Below are 9,526 nucleotides of genomic sequence, written 5' to 3' on the forward strand. Positions count from 1 at the left end.
ACCTCTGCCAGGAAGAGAGATGGAGCTTCTTCTTGGCAGAACATCCTGAAGAGTACTGCAAGTATTATTCAGTGGTGCTCTGCCTCTGTCCTCTTCAGAAAATGCTTGAAGGAAGTATTCCACCAACATGAGACTGCAAACATTGAAATTCTGACTGCTTCATCAAATCACTGTTTCAGATTTAATAACAGCTGTCTGTATCCTTGTTGGGCTTTACCAGAAGGTGTACAGACCAAAAGGAAGGAAGTATTGATTTAGCGCATTTTCTCCTGCGTTATCTTTGACAGAAGCTTTGCATTTTTAGTGGGTCCCATGACATAAAAAAAATTTCTAATTCTGTATGCTCAAGTAGAAAAGTTCTAACATTAAGATGCTATAAATAGACTACAATGAGAATTATTGCAGTTGTAGCCCTTATCATTATCCAGGGAAAAAATTTCTCTTGTGATTTTTTTAAAAGGATATTGTAGACCTTTCCAGGAAGTTCCTCCCTCAGGAAAGGACTTCTATATAGTCAGATCCATCTTGGCTCTTCTGTCTCTTAAATCCATCTGCTTTGGACTGTTATTTCATTTTTGGATGTAACTAGGCAAAGGTAAGATCCTAGTACACTGATCCTGCTCATTGATTCTTTTTCATAGTTGCTCGATTGATTAATGGGGAATAAAGAGAACTTTCTTATAAATGCCTAAGAGATTTGTAGAAAAAAATTCTTATCAGTACTTTTATACTCTGAAAAAAAATTGGTAACTTGGTAAATTACAACATTGGTATTTTTTCAGAACTAGAATCATCAGAATACTTTTTTCCCCACAAAAACACTAAACACTTCCTCTCTACTTTCCTAGCATCTTCCTTCCCTAGTTTAAAATGCTATTGTTTCCGTTGAGCCCAGCCCCTAACTTCTTCATTTTCAGGTCTGTAAAATGCAGATTAAAAGAGCTGCTTACATGGTAAAATATCCTGAGGCCAGTGAATAAAAGATTACTATGAACCCACTCTTACTATGAACTGCCCTGGTACATTGCATCCTCCCTTGTTCATCCCATGAACATTCCTCACAGAAGTTTTTAAACTTTTAAAATACATGTAATGGCTCTGTTAACAGATATTTTCTATCTGGCAGGAGTTAGCCTGGTTGAGTTTGCCTACTGGCTGATGCACTTAAACCTCCTGCTCTGAGCTCAGTCTGTGAGCCTACAATACCTTATTGTTTGGCTCCTTATAGGTGGTAATGAAATTGGCATTCAGTTCCCTCTCCTGAATGGTTTCCATGAGACTTTGAAAAAGTTGTTTGCTTCTCCTGGTATTATATAACGATCTCAGTTTCAGCATGCAAGAAGGCATGCTCTAGTCAAATACCTTATCTCCAGGATTATATTAACAACTAAACGTGAGTCATTCTGGGCATCAGACATGTTTGTCTATACACGATATACAGTTAGGACTCTTTTAAAAATTAAGCTAATTTGGTTAGTTAAATGAATTGTCAACACATTACCTTATGACTTGGGCAGCCCTTCATTTACTACACAAGTGGTCCTGTTGCACTTCTGTCTCCATGCAAGTTAACATTACACTGGAAACTGAAAAGAGTAGATTGCATTACATGATAGAAATCTGTCCTTGTCCAGGTTTAAATTACGCTTTATATTAAGATTTTAAAACTAAATGGTCAGTGCCTAATAAGCTGGGTTGAAAGAGCACTGAACTTTCTGATCCCAGTCCAGCAAAATACTGAACCATGCTTAACCCTAAGGACACAAGTAATCCCAGAGATTTCAGTGGAATTAAGTAAGTAGTTTCATGCCTACATCTATCAGTAATAGCATTCAGCACTTGCAAATGCAGTCACCAAAGCAAGCTCATAAGCACCGAGCAATACATACAATGACAATGAATGTGTATCTACCATAAGAATAGCAAGTAACCACAATGCAGTACTCCTTATGTGAGTTATGAGTGATTTGAAAATAACCAATATTATTTTTTAATTGCAGCTTAGTCAGAACTAGAATATTCTATGAGGGAAAAAGAAAGGAGTCTTTCCCCAGTACATTAAAATAAGAGGAAAAAATGTTCTGAAAAACAAAGTATAGGTACATACTTCACTGTAAAATAAAAGAGAGAACGGAAAATTTACACTGATAGAAGCTCTGTGTGTGTGGTCCCAGCAAACTGAACTGCAACTATTTCAGTGTTCTGGACAATCACATTAATATTTTATTGTTCTTTTTTGTTACACTTGTAAGCTAGAAGTATTAAGAAATGCAAAGCACCTTCTATGAACATATTCACCCACAGACAAAAATCTTTGCCAGATATTTCTACAGGTGATGAAATGATTTAAACCTTCAGCACCTTATTTCAATCTATCATGTCTGATAGAATACCCTACCAGGCAAAAAAGGATATAATAAAGCTCTTCTAATCAAGAAATATCTGGAAACATGAACAATTGGTCTGTCAGCAGGCCTTCTCAAAAGGACCCTATTCTTCCACGGTCTTTTTAAATTTTTCTATTTATTATGAAATTATTAAATTAATTGCATTTATAAACTAATGCCCTTTGGTTCTTAAAACAGGATTTTAAGCCTTTAGGACCAACTGAGCATCTCAGAATATCATCCCAGACAGATATGTACCTCATGCTCAGTGCTTGAAAACACTACCACATTCCTCCTTGGCTTGAAATGTACCTACATGATCATAGTCTTGTGCCACTGGCATTCCTGCAATATTCTGGTCTGGACAAGGGATGTTACTCTTACCTGAGATCTCTAGAAAAACAGTGGTTAGATGACCTGGTACCTAAATTCAGTAGCTGAAATAAAGGCATGCTAAATGACAGGATTAGGCTCCCTGCACACACAGTCATGGTGGTGACTGGCATGTCACTGGCAAATGAGAAAGCATTTACATGGCACGTAGAAGATTAGGGATTAAATCACTCACATTCACATACAGGGTCTCGAGTTTGAGTCCCTGTCTGAATTCAGTCTCAGACTCATGTCTGGATCAAGGACTCCTACCTTTTAGGCATTATTTCAGGAATCACTCAGGCCACGTGTCTTTCTGCTTCCTTAGCTAAAGCTCTTCTAATCTGTAAAATAAAATATTTAGATTTTAGTCAGGATAAGGAGCAGAACTTGGGTCACTTCTCTTGCAGACAAGTCTCCAATACAGCTGAGGAACCATCCCCTAACTACACTCAAAGAACATTTTATTCATGAAATACAAACACCTTGAATAGCACGCACACACTGGGGTGGAGGGGGTGTGTGTCTTAGGAAGCAGGTTCCCAATTGCTGCATGCCTTGCCAAGACGAGGCTGCCTCTGAGGGAGCTCCAGTGCTTGGGCAACCCACACTTGGCCACAGACTGCCCTGAGAGGCTGAGTGCACAGGCAACCTACACACGGGCAGGGGAACTGATTAAAACTGGCAGCAGAAGACCAGTAAGAGGCTTAAAGCTGCAGACCAAAATCTGCACACACAGCACCAACCTCCTGCACCACTCCTCACCTCAGTGGAGGAATTTGTATGGAGCAAGTGTAACCCTTAATAGAAATGAGAGAAGTTGAGACTAGGAAGTGGGAGGACAGGTGTTTGCCTGGAGTTGAATTTGGGAAAAGGGGAAGCATAATGTTTCTTTGTTTAATTGTTTGTGTTCTTTTCTTCTTAATACACAAAACATTGATCAGAAATTTCTGTTAATAGGCAATAAAGTATAAATTTCCCATGTTCCTTTTGCTCATGGTGTCCACTTGAGCAAAAAGACCAAATTCCTCCACAATTGTATGAAGGTCCTATGTCCATGAAGCACCATCTCATGGAAGGTGAGCACCAAAGTAACCATCATCAACACAGAAGCACTGATACACACATTCCTGTTCATATTTGTGAGTCAAGAAGTGTTAAACTCAACATACCCCCATAATAAAGAGGTATAAGAAATGTAGGCTCACTGAGATGTTTCTTTCAGGGTTTCTACACCACTTGCAACATGAGGATAAAGAGGATGGTGTGTTGCCAGAAATGTGTGTCAAGCAGGCAGGGCTACAATACTTGAACTTGTCTGTCTCATGGATTCATGCATCTATGTCTCAATTTCTCTTCCAGAGAAGACCCTAATATTTAGTGATTTTAACCTTTTTTGACCTAAAAACCTAATCCGTTTTCTTGCTGAGATTCTCTAATTTTGACTTTATCATCCAATTTTAACCTTTGCTGGTTAACCTTTACTTTTCTTCAAAACAAGAGTCAATTATGTTTACTAGCTTGGTACTGACAATCATGGCCTGGTTTGTTTTATACTGCACTGATTATGTTTAAAAAAAACCCAACAAAACAGCATAGCAAAATAAAAAAAAAATCATTCAGACAAATAGCTTTTTTACATTGATAGAAATGTTTAAAATCTTTGAGGCCAAAGAATGCCCATCCCTGAAGTTTTGGTTCCAGAAAGTGACTAATTCTTTTTATGCAAATAAACAGACATTTATCTGCTTTTGAATCTATACCTCAATAAAATCTGTAAGCAACACAGCTTAAAAGTTCCTGGGAAACATAGCACGAACATGTGAAAAACAACATACCATTTCACTTCTTGTAGTAATTTCAACTGCAGACTTTAGCAGTTGTATTATAGTAAACAAACCATACAAGTCTGATCTGATCATACAGCCAGTAAGCAGGCACACAGTTCCTCTTAATGTATATTAAAAATTCTTGGCACCTTAATGCAAACAAACTGCAATGAAAAAATATCAGCATGAGTAACCCTGCATGTCGTGCTTAAGATTCCCTTCATTGCCCCAGGATCAGTCTTCCTTGCTTCTTGTGCTGAAATTCATACAATTTCATGCCTCATGTAGGCCTGAGACAAGGAAGAAAATGTTTTATTTTCTCATTGAGAATATTTTCAAGCAGTCTTTCAGAAGCTTCATGCAGACACAGTATCAGCTCCCTCTGAACAATATTCATTTCATGCCTCTGCATCTATAGACATGCTTTGGTATATCTCTGGTGACATCCAAGGAACAACCACATCAAACTTTCAGGGTAGCTACATGTTCAGTATTAGAATTCAAGTTGTAATTTTAATGAATGAAATGGCCAGGCAGTCAGAATTGCCCTAGCTTGAATTTGGTAAGAGCGAAGAGAATAAGAGTCACAGGCAGAAAATTTTCCTTTATAAAGAAATTCAGTTTTATTTAGCAGTTGACTTTTGCAACATATCTGCTCCTTGAAACCCAACAGCCCTGAATGGCTCTGAGAACTGTTTTAATGCCAGAAATGCTTTTACATTTAAAGTTTAATTACAGACCATATTTTTATCTTCTTATGCCAGACAAAACTTTTAGTAGTCAGTGGGAGTCCTATACATCTAAAGTTACCTCTGCAAAGGAAACACAAACAAGTAAAGATATACTGCCAAGTAGATTTGAAATAGCACTTAAAACCTTTCTGCAATTGGAACTGTAAAGAAAATTTTAGCTGTTTAAAATACAGTTTCTCTAAATGGCAGTATGTTTCAAAAAAGTTGTTAGCATCTTCCATGTCAAAAACTTGAGATATATCTTTAGAGAAATTATTACTTGGCAATTCCAGTTCACTCAACATAGAATTTTTTGCTGTCTGTGTATCAAACCTTGCACTGATGTCTCTGTTCCAGATGTCAGTACTCCAGGTTTTTCAATCACAACCATTTAAGTAAAGATCAAGTTGCCACCTTATCAAGACTCCTCTTTCTTTTCCTTCACTTCAAATTCATTTAAAGTAATTTATCACGTTATAAACCCAGTATAACTTCATTCCTTTTCTTGTGGCCCTGTCAAACTGAATTAGTCTATAATTTTGTCTTCCCTGAATGAAAATTTGTATAAGACAAATATGCACCTGTTCGCAGTACATTTGTGTATAATTTATCATTACATCATAAAAAATAGTAGACATTCAGTTTTGAAAACTAAACACTCAGTTATTGGTGCAATAAATTGGTGCTATGAACAAATAACTTGCTGAAGGCAAGAGTGTTGCAGATGGTGCTGGAGAGGACTTTTCTGATGATTTTGCTCATAAGTAACACTTTTTACCATTAACTGAATAACTTCCTTTATCAAGTATTTCTTTTTTCCATGGCAATTCCTGAAAATATCATATTTACATTGCATATATATGTTATATATAACTTAAAAATAAATAGAGAACATTTTAAATGGTTTTGCATGTCTGAAATCAACTCTTCCCTAGCAATTGTTGGGACATAAAACTGCTCTGTAAAAGAATGTAGCAAATATTCCTGTCTTGTAGCTTTCTGATACCAGGTTTTCTCCAACAAAAAAGTATGAGGATTTAAAATGCGTAACACATATGTACAGTTACAGCAAAATAAACTCAGCAATTTTTAACTGTTTGTTTTTATCTTGATTGGTACATTTTTCTTGCCTTTTCTTCAAAACTCCATCTAGTGAAATATAACCTATTTCTTCTATAATACACAAGTTACCATCATCATTAGGAAAATTTACAGTCAAGAAGAGAAAATGACATAATACAGGAATAGTTTCTTGTTGACAAGAGGGAAGCTTTTGCCCAAAACAGAACACTGATCTTACTACTTAAAGATGCTTCACAAATAAAACATTTTCCCAAGAAACATTTAAGGTTGCAACACCCAGAAAGTCCCAGAACTCCTAGGAAATATATTGCTAATGCCGTACAATGACTAAGATTTCTAAAAATGGTATCGAAAGAATGAAGGTCAAAAGGAACAGACCGAAGACACAAACATGTTATGTGGTTTGGCTTTCCTCATCAAGCAGCACAGCTCTACAGGTCCCTGGCAGATACTTGTCCTGTCCCTTGTATCACACCATACTGGGACAAGTTATACCTACATCATTTTCACATGGCCTTCCAGTTCCTGTCCGACTTGTAATCCTTGCACTACTTGACCTCTCAAGCAATCTCCATTCTACTCACCAAATACACTCACTCTCACCCTCTCTTCTGCATTTTTCCTGGTTCTTATGCCAGGAAACCAATGCTTTCCATGACCCAGCAGCTGGATTTAGAGAGAGAACAGTTCAAATCTAGTACTGTTTATAAGGACAAATGATGCTCTTTGTACATTCAAAAACAACCTCTTGTTGCCTTGTCCTAAAATTGGACTTCTCCTCGGCGAGGTCAACTTAACAAAACATGACCAAGTCATGTCAATGATATTATAAGCCAAGAACATGACAAGAATTTTGAAAAAACAGAACTGCAATGCCATTTTCAAAATGCTTAAATGTTTATTTTAATCTGATTGCTGACCAAATTTCCCAGGGAATTTTAAAACCAAAGTGACATGAGGTGTACAAAGTTATTGGAAGTTTGCTTTCTTTCTGATGACATTGGGGATTATCTGTAAATTCCTGGCATTTGATGAGCCTTGCATTGATAATATCTTAAAGAAAAGACTGAAAGCAGTCATGGGAAGAAGAACAGGCCTGAGGTTAAAGCAGTGTAATGAGCCTAAGGAGAAATAGGATCATTTTTGAAATTTAGCAGACATATAAGGATGTCATTTTTATGATTCTTCAATCTTTCAAAGATGTAGACTAAGAAAAATGATAGATCATCCATATCAGATTTTGGGCTCATGATTACTTTTTATCACAGCTCTGTCAAGTACAATGTGTTTAGAATTTCAGTTGAGATCTTCAGGACCTAGGGATATATACAAACCAACAATAAAAAAAAGCTATTAGCTTCTAGCACAAGTAAAAATTAGATTACCATACTGTGGTAATCATTTAATAGATGAAATTACTAAGACAAATTCTTTATGTCCTTTCAGGATTGTCAAAATTTTAATTACTTCCTGAAATAAATATTCTTCAGCATTTCACACTTCTGTAATTCTTCAGCAAATATTAACTGTTTTGGCTGAAACCTTGGATGTTTTCAGGATGATTCAATTATTACCATCTGAGAGATTCTGATGTCTGCAGAACTTCAACTGAATAAGGCCAGTCTAACCTCTGAAAAACATGAGTTGACTTAGAGTGAAGAAAGGATTGCAATAACACAACAGATCCTTACTGAGAATTCGGACTGTACTAGGCATGCTCAGTTCCCACAGAATTCACCTTTTGTGTTCCCACACAATTCACCTTTTAGCTGAATTACTGCACAGGCCAGTACACTCTGGTTCAAGTTTTAATGGATTTACTGTATTTGCTATATTTCCCACACTTGCAGTCAGTTACCACTGGGGGGAGAGTACAAGCAAACCAAAGGCAACTAAATTTTCATATATGCTACTGAAATCCTGCCAATCCTAAAAACAATGATACTTCATATCCCTTCTTCCTCCTAGGTTTAAACCTGTTTTCATATTTTAACAATCTTCTCTAGGTTGAGATGGATTGTATTAAATTTTATTAATTCCAAGATTTCTCTTTCAGCAGAATATTGTGGGTGCAGGGGTAGACATGGTGATACAGTGTCAAAATGAAAATTTATAACAGAGCTGGGGCACAACTTCAGTTACTGAGTTATTACTTCCATTCCTTAGAAACCCACTTTCCTCCTCATGCTATGCCATCAACATTCTGGAATATTAATAAGTGGCTTTGAGGTCATCTCCAGCACCCCAGCTATGTAAGGATTTCTCAAAATTTGGAGAGAAAAAACATGAACCTTGTAAGAATCCAGGACCAGAAATAGATCTATTTTGATGCAATCACATCTCAAAGAAAAAAAGTATTATATTATTTGCATTCAAAATGTCTAAATTTTTAACAAATACTTCAGCAAAATGCATATTTATCCCACAGGGAAAGAGAGTTAGAGAGGTGTTCTCTCTTGTAAAGAGACCATATTATTCTCCACTTCACCTTGTGAGCTTCACAATCTTCTAGGAATATCTGCCAGACAGAGAGCTGCAGCATGGAAGGGCAGGGATGGGACGTTTCTGTAAATGATCCAACACTGGAAGAGAAATGCCTATGACTGCTGCAGCCTTCTGGACCTTAGTAGGCTCATGCCAATTCAAGGGCAGTGCATCCTTCTTTCTAAATTAAAGGCTTGGTATGCTCCCGAGAACTTCACAAAGTCACCTTTCCAAGCAGTTACTGAGAGAGTGTGGTGCCACCACTGTGGGTTTGTGACATTTTCAGAGACCAGAATTACTCTAACCCAGTTTTCTAGTAGCTGCTTCCCACAAGCTGATGAGCTCCAGACACTGTGGATCCAGACACTATGTCTCCACTCATTCCACTTTTCATCCAAAAATCTAAACTTTCTACATTTGATACCTTTGCCAGAGGTCCCAGGCTGAGATCAGGCATTTGACTTCCTCCTCCCATTTTTGATGCATATGAAAGACTAGTGCCTGATTTATTTTAGTTTTTAGAGTTTGTTTTGGTTTGTTTTTAATTGTGACTGAAAAATTTTTGCTACTAAATGGACCAGAAGAATGAAAGTATAGAAAGGTTTTGCCTAATGTTGTATGGAAGTACTACTTGTCACCA

General features: G+C 37.0%; 1 long non-coding RNA gene across 1 annotated transcript in view; it reads right to left on the minus strand.

Moving 5' to 3' along the window:
* The window catches only part of LOC109143893, a 34,637-nt gene extending 31,534 nt beyond the window's left edge, over positions 1–3,103 (minus strand). The window contains exons 1-2 of the long non-coding RNA XR_002044327.2: positions 3,033–3,103; positions 1,502–1,586 (exon numbers count right to left, since the gene is read on the minus strand). This is a non-coding gene — a long non-coding RNA (uncharacterized LOC109143893). The remainder of the gene's footprint in view (positions 1–1,501; positions 1,587–3,032) is intronic.
* Positions 3,104–9,526: the final 6,423 nt, after the last annotated feature.

The sequence above is a fragment of the Corvus cornix genome, chromosome 5, assembly GCF_000738735.6.
Source record: "Corvus cornix cornix isolate S_Up_H32 chromosome 5, ASM73873v5, whole genome shotgun sequence".
In the NCBI taxonomy this organism is placed as follows: domain Eukaryota; kingdom Metazoa; phylum Chordata; class Aves; order Passeriformes; family Corvidae; genus Corvus; species Corvus cornix.